The sequence below is a fragment of the Coregonus lavaretus genome (genome assembly GCF_964263955.1).
Source record: "Coregonus lavaretus genome assembly, chromosome: 25".
In the NCBI taxonomy this organism is placed as follows: domain Eukaryota; kingdom Metazoa; phylum Chordata; class Actinopteri; order Salmoniformes; family Salmonidae; genus Coregonus; species Coregonus lavaretus.
The window spans coordinates 37,062,471-37,079,771 of record NC_140012.1 but is presented as its reverse complement, the minus strand read 5'-3'; the positions used below and the strand labels follow the sequence as shown (position 1 = coordinate 37,079,771).

The 17,301-nt window shown below is 45.0% G+C and overlaps 1 pseudogene across 1 annotated transcript in view; it reads left to right on the top strand.

Moving 5' to 3' along the window:
- Positions 1-17,301, top strand: part of LOC311100901 (DNA primase large subunit-like) — a 115,152-nt pseudogene that overhangs the window by 50,584 nt on the left and 47,267 nt on the right. Inside the window, exon 7 of the transcript in view lies at positions 15,851-15,918. The product of the transcript in view is annotated as a DNA primase large subunit-like (transcript). The remainder of the gene's footprint in view (positions 1-15,850; positions 15,919-17,301) is intronic.

Genomic DNA, 17,301 nt, shown 5'->3' with positions numbered 1-17,301 from the left:
TTTGGGGCTGTCGCTGGGCAACACGGACTTTCAACTCCCTCCAAAGATTTTCTATGGGGTTGAGATCTGGAGACTGGCTAGGCCACTCCAGGACCTTGAAATGCTTCTTACGAAGCCACTCCTTCGTTGCCCGGGCGGTGTGTTTGGGATCATTGTCATGCTGAAAGACCCAGCCACGTTTCATCTTCAATGCCCTTGCTGATGGAAGGAGGTTTTCACTCAAAATCTCACGATACATGGCCCCATTCATTCTTTCCTTTACATGGATCAGTCGTCCTGGTCCCTTTGCAGAAAAACAGGCCCAAAGCATGATGTTTCCACCCCCATGCGTCACAGTAGGTATGGTGTTCTTTGGAGGCAACATTTACATTTACATTTTAGTCATTTAGCAGACGCTCTTATCCAGAGCGACTTACAGGAGCAATTAGGGTTAAGTGCCTTGCTCAAGGGCACATTTACGTCATTTAGCAGACGCTCTTATCCAAAGCGACTTACAAATTGGTGCGTTCACCCTATAGCCAGTGGGATAACCACTTTACAATTTTTTTAAATTTTTTTTTTTGGGGGGGGGGGGGGGGGGGGGTAGAAGGATTAATTTATCCTATCCCAGGTATTCCTTAAAGAGGTGGGGTTTCAAATGTCTCCGGAAGGTGGTGAGTGACTCCGCTGTCCTGGCGTCGTGAGGGAGCTTGTTCCACCATTGGGGTGCCAGAGCAGCGAACAGTTTTGACTGGGCTGAGCGGGAACTATGCTTCCGCAGAGGAAGGGGAGCCAGCAGGCCAGAGGTGGATGAACGCAATGCCCTCGTTTGGGTGTAGGGACTGATCAGAGCCTGAAGGTACGGAGGTGCCGTTCCCCTCACTGCTCCATAGGCAAGCACCATGGTCTTGTAACGGATGCGAGCTTCAACTGGAAGCCAGTGGAGTGTGCGGAGGAGGGGGGTGACGTGAGAGAACTTGGGAAGGTTGAACACCAGACGGGCTGCGGCATTCTGGATGAGTTGTAGGGGTTTAATGGCACAGGCAGGGAGACCAGCCAACAGCGAGTTGCAGTAATCCAGACGGGAGATGACAAGTGCCTGGATTAGGACCTGTGCCGCTTCCTGTGTAAGGCAGGGTCGTACTCTCCGAATGTTGTAGAGCATGAACCTGCAGGATCGGGTCACCGCCTTGATGTTAGCGGAGAACGACAGGGTGTTGTCCAGGGTCACGCCAAGGCTCTTTGCACTCTGGGAGGAGGACACAACGGAGTTGTCAAGCATTCTTTGTCCTCCAAACACGACGAGTTGAGTTTTTACCAAAAAGTTATATTTTGGTTTCATCTGACCATATGACATTCTCCCAATCCTCTTCTGGATCATCCAAATGCACTCTAGCAAACTTCAGATGGGCCTGGACATGTACTGGCTTAAGTAGGGGGACACATCTGGCACTGCAGGATTTGAGTCCCTGGCGGCGTAGTGTGTTACTGATGGTAGGCTTTGTTACTTTGGTCCCAGCTCTCTGCAGGTCATTCACTAGGTCCCCCCGTGTGGTTCTGGGATTTTTGCTCACCATTTTTGTGATCATTTTGACCCCACGGGGTGAGATCTTGCGTGGAGCCCCAGATCGAGGGAGATTATCAGTGGTCTTGTATGTCTTCCATTTCCTAATGATTTCTTCAAACCAAGCTGCTTACCTATTGCAGATTCAGTCTTCCCAGCCTGGTGCAGGTCTACAATTTTGTTTCTGGTGTCCTTTGACAGCTCTTTGGTCTTGGCCATAGTGGAGTTTGGAGTGTGACTGTTTGAGGTTGTGGACAGGTGTCTTTTATACTGATAACAAGTTCAAACAGGTGCCATTAATACAGGTAACGAGTGGAGGACAGAGGAGCCTCTTAAAGAAGAAGTTACAGGTCTGTGAGAGCCAGAAATCTTGCTTGTTTGTAGGTGACCAAATACTTATTTTCCACCATAATTTGCAAGTAAATTCATTAGAAATCCGACAATGTGATTTTCTGGATTTTCTTTTCTCAATTTGTCTGTCATAGTTGACGTGTACCTATGATGAAAATTACAGGCCTCTCTCATCTTTTTAAGTGGGAGAACTTGCACAATTGGTGGCTGACTAAATACTTTTTTTCCCCACTGTATATAGTGCACATTTTAGTCCCTCTTTATCCGTGGAGTGAAAATATGGAAACTGGTGACTTTTCTTTTGCCGTTTGTCCTTCAAGATGCCTTTCTTTCTTTCCTTTGTCCTCCAGCACTTTTAGTACAGCACCTTGTAGATGGGAGTACTGTCGCAACCTGACATATCATTTTGTCACTGCGTTAAGGCCTCTTGCTGGTCCCTAGAAGCAGGAGAGGTGTGTTTGGAAGCAGACTGGTTTTTTTCTTCCTTCTAAGATAGGTGACCTTCAACTCACCGTTGATCCAGGGAAGAAATTGCTTCTGTTATCTACTGTGATATTTCTGTCTGATCAAATAAATGAGTGCTGTTGTTTTTCATCTATTTCCTACTACTTCCTTCTCGGTTGAGTTTTAACAATCTGTTAAATATATACAGGCCTTTTGTAGGGTGACTATAATTCAATAAGGTCATTGGGGTTTATATAGACTTGAAATGGTATTGAAGGGCTTATTTTTTGCTGATTTGTGTTTTTCCTGTGAGAAGTGAGTGAAATGAAAATAAGTATTGAATAATTTCATTCCTTGTTGTTCTCAATGGCAAATGGATGTAGATAGCAGTTGATGCTTTGGAATTAGTTCAAATGCTAATCCTTTTGTACAGTTTGCGCAAATTATGTTTGTAAACGGAATCATTATTTGCCCTTTTCTATTTCCTGGAGTTAAAGCCACACTCTAAGACATGCATAGATGTTCTGATGCAATGTCCACCTTCCTACCTTTGGTTAGATGATTTCATGAAAATCTCAGTAGATCCATTTGTGTAAGTGAAGTGATGATCCACAGCGTTCAGACTTCTAAATGGCCCTGCAGCTCTCATCAATTCATATGTCAGCCGTCTACATGGTCTGCCGAGCTTTAATGCCAACTCGGCACTTTCACTGCTGTCCCTGAGCCTCCCTGAATTAGCATAAAATGACATTTTGCTGTAATGCTAACAAGACAGTTGGTGTTCATTCAATCAGCTCCTGAAAGCTCCTCTGTTCTGACTGCCATCATGGGGCTTCGTGGCTGAAATAAAATAAATAATTGCTTATGCAGCAAGCTTGTGACTGGTCACCAAGGCCACCGTGTGATTCATAATGACATTTATTTTCAATAGTCTGTGAAAGTAGGGAGCTGAAGACCGTTACTCCCTCTGTAGGTTGATTTAACTCCTTAATATCACCCGCTGGCAACACAAGATATCTAACAACATTAATTTAGTTATTCACAATATTGTTGGCAGTATTGTTGAGACTCCCTAAACGAATTCATTTGCCTTGTGTTTGGCATAATGTCTGAGTCTTTGTAGTAGAATAATCCCGAGTCTTTGTAGTAGAATAATCCCTCACCTGTATTCATTTTCCTCCAAGGTGGTAGTGTTGGGATGCTCAAGGCTTGGAGCGAGCGTTTCTTAGCAACCAGTCCTCAGCTCACCTGTCATTGCAGGCTTTAAACTAGTGCCCTCAGAGACCCATACCCCCAGATCAACGTCTCTATTCTAAATTATTAGGAACAATGCCATGTGCAGTGTCATTGTCAGAGCATGTTAAATTAACAGTGTAATTTATTCGTACACAAACAATACATGAGTGAAGCCGTCAATATTGAGGTGTGTTTTTAAAGAGCTGGGTGTAATCATGCTAGCGCAGGGCTTGATTAACCATGAACACACTTTGCGATAGTCCCCATTCACTGTTCATGAACACATTTCCCAATTCTAAATGAACTTGATATTTTTTTGCTAGTTCTCCGATAACCATCAAATCTGGTGAAATGAATGTGCACAGAAATAGCCAATATTGTTGATCTCTTGCAGTGGAGCAATTTCACAGCACCTCTACTCAGTCCCTTTTGCTACAACATCCATATCTTTGTTGGACAGATACCCTTCGACGGTTCCAGATGGTTAATCTTGTTAAGTCAATTTACGTATTGCTGTTTGCTTATCGAGATTCTGATGTCTCTGTCAACAAGGGGAAGATGACATTCCATCTTATATCCAGACCATTCTAATCCAATAGCCAATAGAGAGTGACCTCTTGGGATTTGCAACAGCATTGGTAATCGTCCTGCTTACAGCATTTCACGCCCCTAAAATTCTTGGAGAATGTGTATCACGGTTCAATAAGGTTATCGCCAAGTCTAGATTGATGTCACGAAACGATATGAAGTATTAATACCTAAGCTGATTTGATGGGGAGATATCAAACAGTGGGAATTTCTGTGCTGCTTGAGAATTAAATGATGCATAGATATCCCAAAGGTCAAAAATTGTGGCACATTTAGTTTTTTCTTGCATGCTATCAATGTCCGTTTTTTTTTCTTCTTACGGACTGACCTTTAAGTTTGCCACACCATTAGCAAATTCTGCAACATGTAATTGCTATTGCAGATCATTGGCTCATGTTGAAATCATTTGCATAATAATTAACACTTTTGACACTACTGTATTTTGGACACCAATACCCATCAATGTCCCATGTTCTTTGCCTGTCATTTTGTCAAACGAGGAAAGGTCCTTACTGAAGTTTTCTTGACTGAAAGATGATATCTTGACTCCTCTCTTCCTAGATCTTCTCCAAAGGGATCTGGTGTTTCTTGTCTTGCCACATGTAACCATTTCTCTGCGATCGTAATATTTGAGAAATCTTTCAAACCTGGAGAACCGCAGTCTAGGGAACTATTTAGATGCATGCAAATGAGCCTTGGAAACCGCTCTAAATCACTCCCCCTCCTCCTCCTGACCCCTCTCCTTCTCCTCCTCCTCCTCCTCCTCACCCCTCTCCTCCGCCTCATCCCGCTCTCCTCCTCCTCACCCCTCTCCTCCGCCTCCTCTCGCTACATGCTCAGGCTTGGCAAGGCATTTTCATGGAGCTCCAGTCCAAGGTACTGATGACCCAGGCAGATGAAGAACTGGAGCCAGGACTAGTGACGGCTTCCTCATCTATGCAGCATGAAATCTTTCACAGTGCTACTGAAGTGTCAACATTGACATCACTGTGGTACTTTTCATTTTCCTATAGGGCTCTTGGCTGGTTTAGGAATCTCAGCAGTCAATACCATAGGTCTGAGGCTAGTTTAACTTCCCTCAGTGTTGCAATAACGCTTTTAACCACCATCTGGCCATCTGTGCGTGATCTCATTAAGATCTCCAACTGATTTTATTTGCTTTCGGATACATGGCCCCAGTGAGTCTGAGAAGGACAAAGTTGGATTCTAGTTTGGAGGCAGTTTGGCTCCCAAGTACCCCAAGTCTGGCTTCCAGGCCCCCTCTGTATCGATGTACTCTGGATGTCCACCAAATGGCACATTAGGGAACAGTTATGTATGCACGCATGGCTTATTATTATTATTATTATTATAGTTACTATGCTCAAGCATTGTGGTCCCTTATACTAATAGTCTAGGACCCCCATACTCAACTGGTGGACCGTGGTCTGGATCTGGACCCAGAATGGGTCAATATGGACCGCGGGTCCCGACTACAAAAAAACTTGTTCGGGCTTCGACCCCTGGTATCATATAAACACACATAAGACATGGATAAATGTGTAGAACTGCAGGAAATTAGCTTTAAAACTGCTGAATATTCTCTCCGCCAACAAGAGGGGTGGGAACAGTTTGGGGTTGCATGGGTTGTGAGGTGTGGGTTTGTTACTACGCCGATAAATTACAATATCCATCCGGACCTTTGCCACATAGGAAAGTTGTGTGACCGGACCTTCTCAAATAGTACTTGAGTACCCGTGGTCTAGGAGCAGTGCCTAAAGCAATTCTGTCAGCATCTCTTGAAACCCTAAAGTGATGAGCTTTTTCAAATTGGCCAAATCTTTCTACCTGTGTGGCAGTTTGTCAGAGACCATTATTGAATAGAATTCATAATTCTCATGGTGAAGATGAGGAAAAACTGTTTTTATTCTACAGTTTGGCCTGTTGGTGCAGCTGTTTCATTATGCAGTCCATTTTCTTTCCAGTGAAACATGTTCATTTGTGAAAGGCATTTTCCCCCATGTTCTCTCTCAAGTACTTATAAACTTCAGAAAGCAACCTATGTACGCCAATTATAGTGAGTGATTGTAGATGATGAAATGTAGAAACAAGATGTTCCATTTCTTTCTTCATTTTGCTGAGGTTATTATGACCTAACCTTTCTGCAAAGACTGACATGTTTTCCATGAAACAGTCAATACAATTACCATCCAGTTACTAACAGTGCAGGCAGCAGGAAGAAACACTGAGATTTTATTTTATTTTCCACATTGGACTCACTGAAAGGACAGGGTCATATAATAGTCTCTGAGTCATATAATAACAATTGTGAGCCACAGGGTAAGTAATGAAACCCGTTCTGGGAAGTTCTTCTATGGCTTGGCTTGTGTGGGGGTCATATCTCATTAAGAAGGACAGACCCATATAGAGGGACTAAATGGCTGTCTGCGAAGACTGTGGGAAACATCAGTGCTGAAAAACTCTGTATTGTCATTTAACAACACAGGGAGGCATTTCAATTGGTGTGCGTTTAGAAGTCAGTGGCCAAATGTACTTAAAGGCTCACCACAGTTATTTGCTCATAATATGTAAACAAGTGCTCTCGTGATGTGCAAACCAAATGTTTTTCTTCTGAGTTATATGATTCCACCCCCCCCCCATAATTTTCTGCCAATAGGACACTGGAACCTTTCATATTGGTATGAAACTTTAATGTTAAGATCATCTTCAAGTTTAAGACCATGTTAAACAGGTAGAATACTGAAATACTCTGGTTGTCCTCTTTCCTTTAATCAAATTGTTCACCTAGTGTTGTTGTTCTCTACTTGTAGATTTGGGGCTATTCACGTTTTACAGAAAATGTTGTTGTTACACAGCCAAGTCCTCTTCCGCTTTGGCTTCATGAAGATGTATATTTAGTAAATATGAAGTGTCAGGGAGGCTTCGCAAAAAAGAGATCAGAATCCAATCCAGTATCCAATCAGGATCAAATAGCCTTATGAAGCCAATACAGCAGAAAGTGATTGCCATGGTAATGAAGCTGGGGAGGGAGGACACTCACCGGCCTCAGGTCAGCCTATGAGATTTCTCAATATGTCTGGCTCCTCCACAACGGGACAGGCTGACCCCACTCTGCTAGACTTCCAAAAGCGTTCGTCGTCCGCCTATTTCATGGCAATTATCCGGATCACCAACTGCTGGAATGGAGAATTGGCCCTTTCATTCTACCCCTATAAGTGCACCATTGTGGCTGTTATAATGGCCATTCTCTTCCGTCGAGGACAGTGAGGAGACATCACAGAAAGTGTCATTTAAAGTGTGTGAAATTCAAAGCTGCTTCCCCATCGGACTACATTTCCCCACTCTGTCATTTTGATGTCAAGAGACAAATATTTCCCTTCCTCTTTTCAGTTTGTCTTTTTTCACTCTTGCATCTGCAGATGTTAGGATGAAGTAATGCTGTACGGCATCAACGTATGGCTGAGGTTTCAAGCAAGCCCAATTGTTATGTTCTGATAAGCCTTTTGGGATCGAGAAAATGATGAGGATTAAAAACAGGCTAACTAAACTTCACCCCTTTTTTATGGTAGTCATTGTTGATTGCAGAAACCCCATATGATGGTTGAATTAGTAATATATGCTTAAACTGGACCTGCACAACATGGCCTAAGTTTAAATGCTTATAATTAATGCCAGCATGCAGGTGATCAATAAACATGAAAAAAGGTTGAGCAGCTGTTGTAGCTAGGTGTACAGAACAGAGGGAGGGGAACACCGCCACCAGCTCCATGAGACAAGACATCCTTTACTGTTTTTCAGCATCAGAGTTTTTTGGACGTCTGGCTCTTAATTTCTGAAAAGTGCTCTGATCTGGCGGCGATGAAAAGGGGCAGTGGACTGGCCACGGTATCCAATTTGTCGCCGCTTCAATAGCTCCCAACACCACATCTCTTAAAAATATATGGGGGTCTTTCTATAAATAATGGGGCCAATGTGTGACATTGGGATCAGAATTTTAAATGGGTTGAAATAAAAATGATTTTCATGCAGTTCCACATGTGTACATAGAGGAATAAAAGTGAATACATGCAAATTGTCCCATAACTCCACCTATACAACAACATAGGTCTAGGACTATACATCCTTTAAGCTGGGTTGATACAGACATTGGCAAGCACTTAATTGTAATTGTCAAGGACCTCAGTGTTATACAGTTGTATATATAGGGCCTAATTGTCACGAATTCAGCCGAGGCTGCTCCTCCTTCTTGCTCGGGCAGGCTTCGGCGTTCGTCGTCACCGGAGTACTAGCTGCCACCGATCGATGTTTCTGTGTTCTACTTGTTTTGTCTATATTGCACACACCTGGTTCCAATTACGATAATTTGTTTCCCTATTTTACCCTCTGGTTCCCTCATGGATCAGTGGAGGAACACATCCAGCAGCACTCGACCATGCTACAGACTCTTGGCACAGCCATGGATCGAGTGGACTATGGAGCGATGGGAGACTACTATTCACTCCACACCACTGTCCACCCCTTCACCACCTGGATCCAGTGGGATTCGGCACTCGCTCCCGAGGGCATAGGATGGAACAGCTGCCGGGTGCCAGGGGTTTCTGCTCCAGGTGGCGCTCTACCTGGCAACCATCCACCCGGCTCCCTCGGGATACGAGAGCGTGTTCACCCTCATCTCCTGTCTGTCGGGGAAAGCGCTCGAGTGGTCCAACGCTGAGTGGGGAGGAATAGACGCGGCATCGGTGCGCTATGAAGATTTCACCCGCTGTTTCCGGTCGGTATTTGATCATCCACTGGAGGGGAGGGCGGCGGGGGAACGGTTGTTCCACCTCAGACAGGGGAAGAGGAGTGCACAGGACTTCGCACTGGACTTCAGGACCTTGGCAGCCAGCGCGGGATGGAATGAGAGGGCCCTGATCGACCATTACCGATGCAGCCTACGGGAGGACGTTTGTCGGGAGCTGGACTGCAGGGACACCACCCTTAACCTGGACCAGCTGGTGGATTTATCGATACGACTGGATAACCTGTTGGCTACCCGCGAACGTCCGGATCAGGGTCCGTCCAGTCCATTCCCCACCACTTCCGACTCTACACCGATGGAGCTCGGAGGTGCTGATCTAAGGGTGACCGGAAGGGGGGCTGTTTCCTGCACCAACTGTGGCCGCAGAGGACACACTGCTGGTCGGTGCTGGAAAGGGTCCTCAGGGAGTCGAGGCAGCAGGCAGGGCACTGGTGGACCATCCCAGGTGAGTAGGCACCCGACTCACCCAGAGCTCCCTGTTGCGCACATGTGTGTTCACGTAGAATTTCCTGAGTTGTCCCCGCATTCCCAGCATAAGGCGCTCGTAGATTCAGGCACAGCTGGGAATTTTATGGACTGTCTATTTGCACATAGATTAGGGATCCCTATTGTGCCTGTTGATGTGCCCTTCCTTATACATGCCTTAGATAGTCGCCCTTTAGGGTCAGGCCTGATTAGGGAGGTCACAGCTCCACTCTGGATGAAAACGCAGGAGGGTCATGAGGAGAGAATTAGTCTCTTCCTGATCGATTCTCCTGCGTTTCCAGTGGTGTTGGGGCTTCCCTGGTTAGCCTCTCATGACCCCAATATTTTGTGGCAACAGAGGGCTCTCAAGGGATGGTCCCGTCAGTGCTCGGGGAGGTGTGTAGGTGTTTCCGTAGGTGCAACTACGGTGGAGAGTCCAAACCAGGTCTCTACTATGCACATTCCTCCCGAATATGCCGATTTGGCTCTCGCCTTCTGTAAAAGGAAGGCGACTCAATTACCACCCCATCGACAGGGGGATTGTGCGATAAATCTCCGGGAGGGCGCTGCACTTCCTCGGAGTCACGTGTATCCTCTGTCACAGGAAGAGACGGCGGCTATGGAAACATATGTCTCCAAATCTCTGGGACGGGGATACATTCAGCCTTCCACTTCCCCTGCCTCCTCAAGTTTCTTTTTTGTGAAGAAGAAGGATGGAGGTTTACGCCCGTGCATTGACTATCGAGGTCTCAATCAGATAACGGTGAAGTACAGTTATCCACTACCTCTCACTGCTAGTATGACGGAGTCATTGCACGGGGCGCACTTCTTCACCAAATTGGATCTCAGGAGCGCGTACAACCTGGTGCGTATCCAGGAAGGGGATGAGTGGAAGACGGCATTTAGTACCACCTCTGGGCACTATGAGTACCTCGTCATGCCGTACGGGTTGATGAATGATCCCTCAGTCTTCCAATCCTTTGTCGATGATATTCTCATATACTCCGCTACACGAGCCGAGCATGTGTCCCTGGTGCGCAAGGTGCTTGGTCGACTGTTGGAACATGACCTGTACGTCAAGGCTGAGAAATGTCTGTTCTTTCAACAGTCCGTCTCCTTCTTAGGCTACCGCCTGTCCGTGTCAGGGGTGGAGATGGAAAATGACTGCATTTCAGCCGTGCGTAATTGGCCAACTCCAACCACGGTTAAGGAAGTGCAGCGATTCTTAGGGTTTGCCAACTACTACCGGAGGTTAATCCGGGGCTTTGGTCAGGTAGCGGCTCCCATTACCTCCTTGCTGAAGGGGGGACCGGTGCACCGGCAGTGGTCAGCTGAGGCGGACAGGGCTTTTGGTCACCTGAAGGCTCTGTTCACCTCGGCTCCCGTGCTGGCTCATCCGGATCCCTCCTTGGCATTCATAGTCGAGGTGGACGTGTCCGAGGCTGGGATAGGAGCTGTACTGTCTCAGCACTCGGGTATGCCACCAAAGCTCCGCCCCTGTGCTTTCTTTTCGAAGAAGCTCAGTCCGGCGGAGCGTAACTATGATGTGGGGGACCAGGAGCTGTTAGCTGTTGTTAAGGCACTGAAGGCGTGGAGACATTGGCTTGCGGGGGCAAAACACCCTTTCCTCATTTGGACTGACCACCGCAATCTGGAGTACATCCAGGCGGCGAGGAGACTGAACCCTCGCCAGGCAAGGTGGGCCATGTTTTTCACACGTTTTGTTTTCATCCTCTCGTACAGACCAGGTTCCCAGAATGCTAAGGCAGACGCTCTGTCCCGGCTATATGACACAGAGGAGCGGTCCAGGGAGCCCACTCTCATACTTCCGGCTTCTTGTCTGGTGGCACCGGTGGTATGGGAGGTTGACGCGGACATCAAGCGGGTCGTGTGTACGTGGGTCGTGTGTACGTTCCGTCTGATGTTCGCGATCGATTGATCTATTGGGCTCATACATCACCCTCTTCTGGTCATCCTGGCATCAGTCGGACAGTGCGCTGTCTTAGTGGGAAGTACTGGTGGCCTACTTTAGCTAAGGACGTGAGGGTTTATGTTTCCTCCTGCTCGGTGTGCAAGGCACCTAGACACCTACCCAGAGGAAAATTACAACCCCTACCCGTTCCACAATAGCCGTGGTCACACCTATCAGTGGATTTCGTTACGGACCTTCCCCCGTCACAAGGGAATATCATGATTTTAGTCGTTGTGGATCGGTTTTCTAAGTCATGCCGTCTCATTCCTTTGCCCGGTCTCCCTACGGCCCTACAGACTGCGGAGGCCCTGTTTACTCACGTCTTCCGGCACTACGGGGTACCTGAGGATATAGTGTCTGATCGGGGTCCCCAGTTCACACCAAGGGTCTGGAGGGCGTTCATGGACCATCTGGGGGTCTCGATCAGCCTGACCTTGGGGTTTCACCCCGAGAGTAATGGGCAGGTGGAGAGAGTAAACCAGGATGTGGGTAGTTTTCTGAGGTCCTATTGCCAGGACCGGCAAGAGGAGTGGTCGGGATATATTCCCTGGGCAGAGATGGCCCAAAACTCCCTTCACCACTCCTCCACTAACCTGTCTCCATTTCAGTGTGTACTAGGTTATCAGCCGGTCCTGGCACAGTGGCATCAGAGCCAGATCGAGGCACCTGCGGTGGATGAATGGTTTCGGCGCTCAGAGGAAACCTGGAACGCTGCCCATGTACGCCTGCAACGGGCTATCAGGCGACAGAAGGCGAGCGCCGACCGCCACCGCAGTGAGGCCAGGTCTGGCTCTCGACCCGAAACCTGCCCCTTCGACCTGCCCTGCCGGAAGCTGGGTCGGTGGTTTGTGGGGCCATTTATAGTCCTGAAGAGATTGAACAAGGTTTGTTATAGGTTACAGCTCCCTCCTGATTACGGTATTAACCCCTCGTTCCATGTGTCTCTCCTCAGGCCGGTGGTAGCTGGTCCGCTCCAGGAGTCTGAGGTGCGAGAGATCCCTCCGCCCCCACTGGACATCGAGGGGGCACCGGGGTACTCGGTCCGTTCCATCCTGGATTCGAGGCGTCGGGTGGGGGGCCTTCAGTATCTCGTGGAGTGGGAGGGGTACGGTCAGGAGGAACGGTGCTGGGTTCTAGCTGCCACCGATCTATGTTTCTGTGTTCTACTTGTTTTGTCTGTATTGCACACACCTGGTTTCAATTACGATAATTTGTTTCCCTATTTTACCCTCTGGTTCCCTCATGGTGTTGTGCGTGATTGTTCGTTGTTTTGTTGTCATTGACATGTGAGTCTGTATTTTTCTTCCCTGCGTGGAAGAGATGTGTTTTTACTTGTGACAAGTAAAGTACGTCGTTGACTAAGTTCTGTGTCCTGCGTCCTACCGCTACACACTGACGCATGACACTAATATAGAACCCCTACCCCCAAAAAAGCATGCAAAAGTAGGCCATTACCACTTTAAGAATAGTCCATTTTGTAGGCCTTGCCAATGCATTAATATTACAATTATTACATTCAAAAATACGTACGAATAATGCGGACATTGTGACTAAATAGATTGGATGCATGCATGGACATTTTTCTGTAGCCTATGTGGCATACACAGGCACACATAATAAAGCTATGAATAGCGGCAGCATTAATCTCACCATCGCTGTTTTTAGAAAGTGACCAAAAACCATGTTCCTTTTTTAATGGAAGAATTTGTATGGAAAGCCAAGTTGAAGCCAACATTAGATGTTGTCATCCTCATAATAACCGCATGTGGTTTTACCGCAACAGAGTAGCACAACACCATTCAATTGAAGCGACGGGAAACAAACGAAAGTGGCCACATCTCTCAGAAAAACAGATCAAAAATGAAACCACAGATAATTATACTTGTAATTATTGTAGCCAATTTGTAATAACTTTTCAAGCACCAAATCGAGGAAATGTCTGATTTTCAAGGTAGGCCTATTCCAGTAGTTTAATTTCTGAGCTCCAAATTCAAATTCAAATAGTCTACTTCAAGCCCCTTGTATTGTTTAAAATGGCAGGTGTAACATGGAAACATGTTATTTCACTACCAGATCATAGTGTGAAGAAGCCTACTAGGCAATGTAATTTGTTGTCTTTCTATCCAGAATAATCTATAGGAATAGGGTTGGGTGTTGCGCAATAGTCTATCCTACACAATTGCCACAGTAGACTCCGAGGCACAAAAACATGAAAACATGAACTCATTACCTTAATGCTTTCTCTGTTAAATCTAACGAGACCCTGTTGTAAATCAAGCAGAAAACAACAGATGATCAACATCAATTCGCTAGGGATATTAGATCCAACCTGTATCCAGGCACAACAGTCTTCACCGGAGTAACGAATGAGACACCAAAATATTCTGGACAATCCTCGCAAACACCTATTTTCCAGCACTTGTTGCATCACATGCGCTATCACAACAGCTGTTTGTCACTTGATTGTCATTTGGAGAATTCCTTCCTGGATCAGATGATGATGCGTGAAAATGTCAGGGTGTAACTAATCAGCTGGACACCAAATGCACATCAACAACTTTTATGCATAAATATTGAAGAACCACATTAATGACAATATCAATTTAGGTTTTAAGTATCAAGGTAAGGTGACTCTTCCGGTTGACGCGTTCGATTTTACAATGCATATATTATTTTGGATTTGTGTGTCCATAAACTGTTTTCACCCTGTAACATAAGGAGACATGAAATGTTAGACTGCATTTCTGAGATCTCTATACAATAAAACAGTCTGACAGATAGATCCAGGATTCTTACAAGGTTCAAGTTCAGTGTCACACTTTTTGTTATACAGATCTGTCAAGATGCCAACCATGATAAAGGGTTAAACGGGTTTTAAATCAACTTGTGAATTTGATTGATCCCCCTTTTATCTTAATGTAATGACATGACATGTATTTACTGATTTATTATCAATTACTTATCAACAGCTGTAACAAGTTGTCAAGTGTAGGAAATCCTCACTGGTGCCCTAGTTTATAGAAAGACCCACATCCTGTCATGCTGGCTTTAGCATTGATTGATGTCCCTTGTGGGGAGTTACTTATGAACTTAATTTTGGGGGGCGAAAGGTCATCATCAAATCAAGCTTTATTTATACAGCACATTTCAGACATGGAATGCAACACAATGTGCTTCACAGGAAAAAAACGAATAAAAACAATGAAAATAAAAACTTTAATATTTACTACACAACAAACATAAGAGGATAAAAAACTAAAGAATAACAATAAAAACTGAAAGACTAAAAAGCACCCTGAGGAAAAGCAAAGCTAAAAATGTGTGTTTTATGATCTTTTTTAAATATGTCCACAGTTTCGGCCCCCCTCAGGTTCTCTGGCAGGCTATTCCAGAGGCTGGGGTCATAGTACCTAAAGGCTGTCTCTCCATGCCTCTTGGTCCTATGCTTTGGGATAGTTAAAAGGCCAGTGCCAGAGGACCTGAGGGACCTACTGGGTACATATCTTAAAAGCATGTCTGACATGTATTGGGGTGCACAATCGTGGATTGATTTAAAAACCAATAGAAGAATCTTAAAATTAATTCTAAAACTCACAGGCAGCCAGTGCAGAGACCTTAAAACCAGTGTAATGTGTGCTCTCTGTCTGGTCTTGGTCAGTACCCGTGCTGCAGCATTCTGAATGTTTTGAGGTTGACCAATGGCTTTCTTGGGTAGACCAGACAGGAGAGCATTACAGTAGTCAAGTCTGCTTGTAATAAAAGCATGGATGAGTCTCTCTGTATCAGCCTGAGAGAGAAACGGCCGCACCTTGGCAATGTTCCTCAGGTGGTAAAAAGCTTTCAGTGGCCATTTTGGATCTCAAGTCAGATCCATATCTCAAAAGTTTAGTATCTCTGCATCTGTTCTGACGGCCTGAGGACGTTTCAGACTTTCTTGGGATTTATTTATTGTAAAATTTTACAAACACAATTTAACAATGACTGAATCACGTTAGAGCTTGGGGCGGAAACGTCCAAATGGAAGCTTTCCCAAGTCAGATGCTTATTGGATGTTCGTTAAAAAAAGTTAGAGGCTGTGAATTGTGGAATTTGTGTAGACAGGGATAAAAGGCACTTCATGGTTGAGTTTCATAACATCTCTTGTGTAAAACATGAATTACATCGCTGGGTTGGCGTCCCATTTCTTCCAACTGGCAAGGATAAGAAAAAACACTTCCTCTCCATAAGCCACCAATTGACATCATTTCAATGAGGATGTTAAACTTTGTTAAAAAATCGCCAGCGTATATCCTATGCTTTTTAGGTTGAAGTATTATTACAGTAACATTTGAATTACTGCAGCAACTTTCAGCATCGCTCACTGATGTTTTCTAAACACGTTGATGTGCTGCTGTAGCTTGCGCCTTTTTACCACTTTTGCATTTCTCATGTGGTGTCCTTTCTTTTGCAGTTGACAGCCCGCTCTCTACCGGCAGTGCAGTCTGATGAACGACTCCAACCTCTGCTTAACCACCTCAGGTAATTGGCATATTGATTCCTCTGCTGATGCTTTAAAATAAAATAACTGGTGAATTCACAACTTGAGGCTTTGTTGAATAGCAGTTCAAACAAAGAGCAGTGAGAAACGCTTCTTAAACACTCAATGCAGATGTTTTTATATCAAATCATTTCTATGTAACAATTAAGTACCTTTGTGTAATTGATTTCCATGAAAATTAGCAAAGATAGCTTTTTAGCAAAAACACTTTCTCAAGCAAGAATTTTGCTAGGACTGTCTGGGAGTGGTCTGAGTGGGGAGGGGAAAACTAAAAGCAAGCTTTTATTGGCAGAGGTTTGAAACTCTGTTTCTTATTGGTCTATTAACCAATTTACCGCCTGGTGATGTCACCATGGAAAGCAGAAACCCCCGCCCATGCAAACTTGCTGATTAGAAGGTCCTGTGTAGATTGTATTTTCAACCAGCAACTATCAGGAAATCAAATGTTTTCACACTTTTACAGTGTTGGTTTCATCAGCTGTTGTACAATATGACATAAAACTGAGAAAACATCTTAAAGTCCCAGTGCAGTCAAAAAATGTGATTTTCCTGTGTTTTTATATATACTTCCACACTGAGGTTGAAATAATACTGTGAAAATGATGATAAATACCCTTTTAGAGTAAGAGCCGTTTGAAAAAACATTCAGCCTGTTTTGGTGGGATGGCGTTTTGGCCTGCCTTGTGACATTACCAGGCGGTAAATTGGTTAATAGACCAATAAGAAAGAGTTCCAAACCTCTCTGCCAATAACAGCTAGTTTTCTTTTTTCCCTTCCTCACTCAGACCACTCCCAGACAGTCCTAGCAAGGTTCTTGCTTGAGAAAATGCTCCTTACTAAGAGCTATTTTTGTTTCTTTGTTTTCAATGATAATAGTAAAAAATCACAGTAAGGTGCTTAATTGTTACCCAGAAATGATTTGATATTGAGATAAAAACAGCTCCATTGGACCTTTAATTAAAATAAATAATATTTTTAAGTTGATTTCTAGGGCGACTCATTCATTTCACAAATGCTCCCAAATCCTCTTTGTGCCATTTTTCCCAGAAAAGGCCTAACGTTCCTAACACCAGATTCCCTCTGAGAAAGTGTCTCCTCTGCCTCTCAACACTGTGATAATGGAACGCAAACACCAAACCTAATGTGTCAACTGGAAGCCAGAGCTTTTGTTTTTAGAGCCAGGCCCCGAGAGTGCCCACCCACCCATGACCGACAGACTGCCTGAGCAAAATAAAGCCAAGGAATCCCCCTGATTACTAGACTCTACTCCCGGGGTAGGCAACTAGATTCAGCCGCGGGCTGATTTGTGATGGAGCGGATGGTCGGGGGTCCGGAAAATAATAATAATAATTAGTAAACTGCAA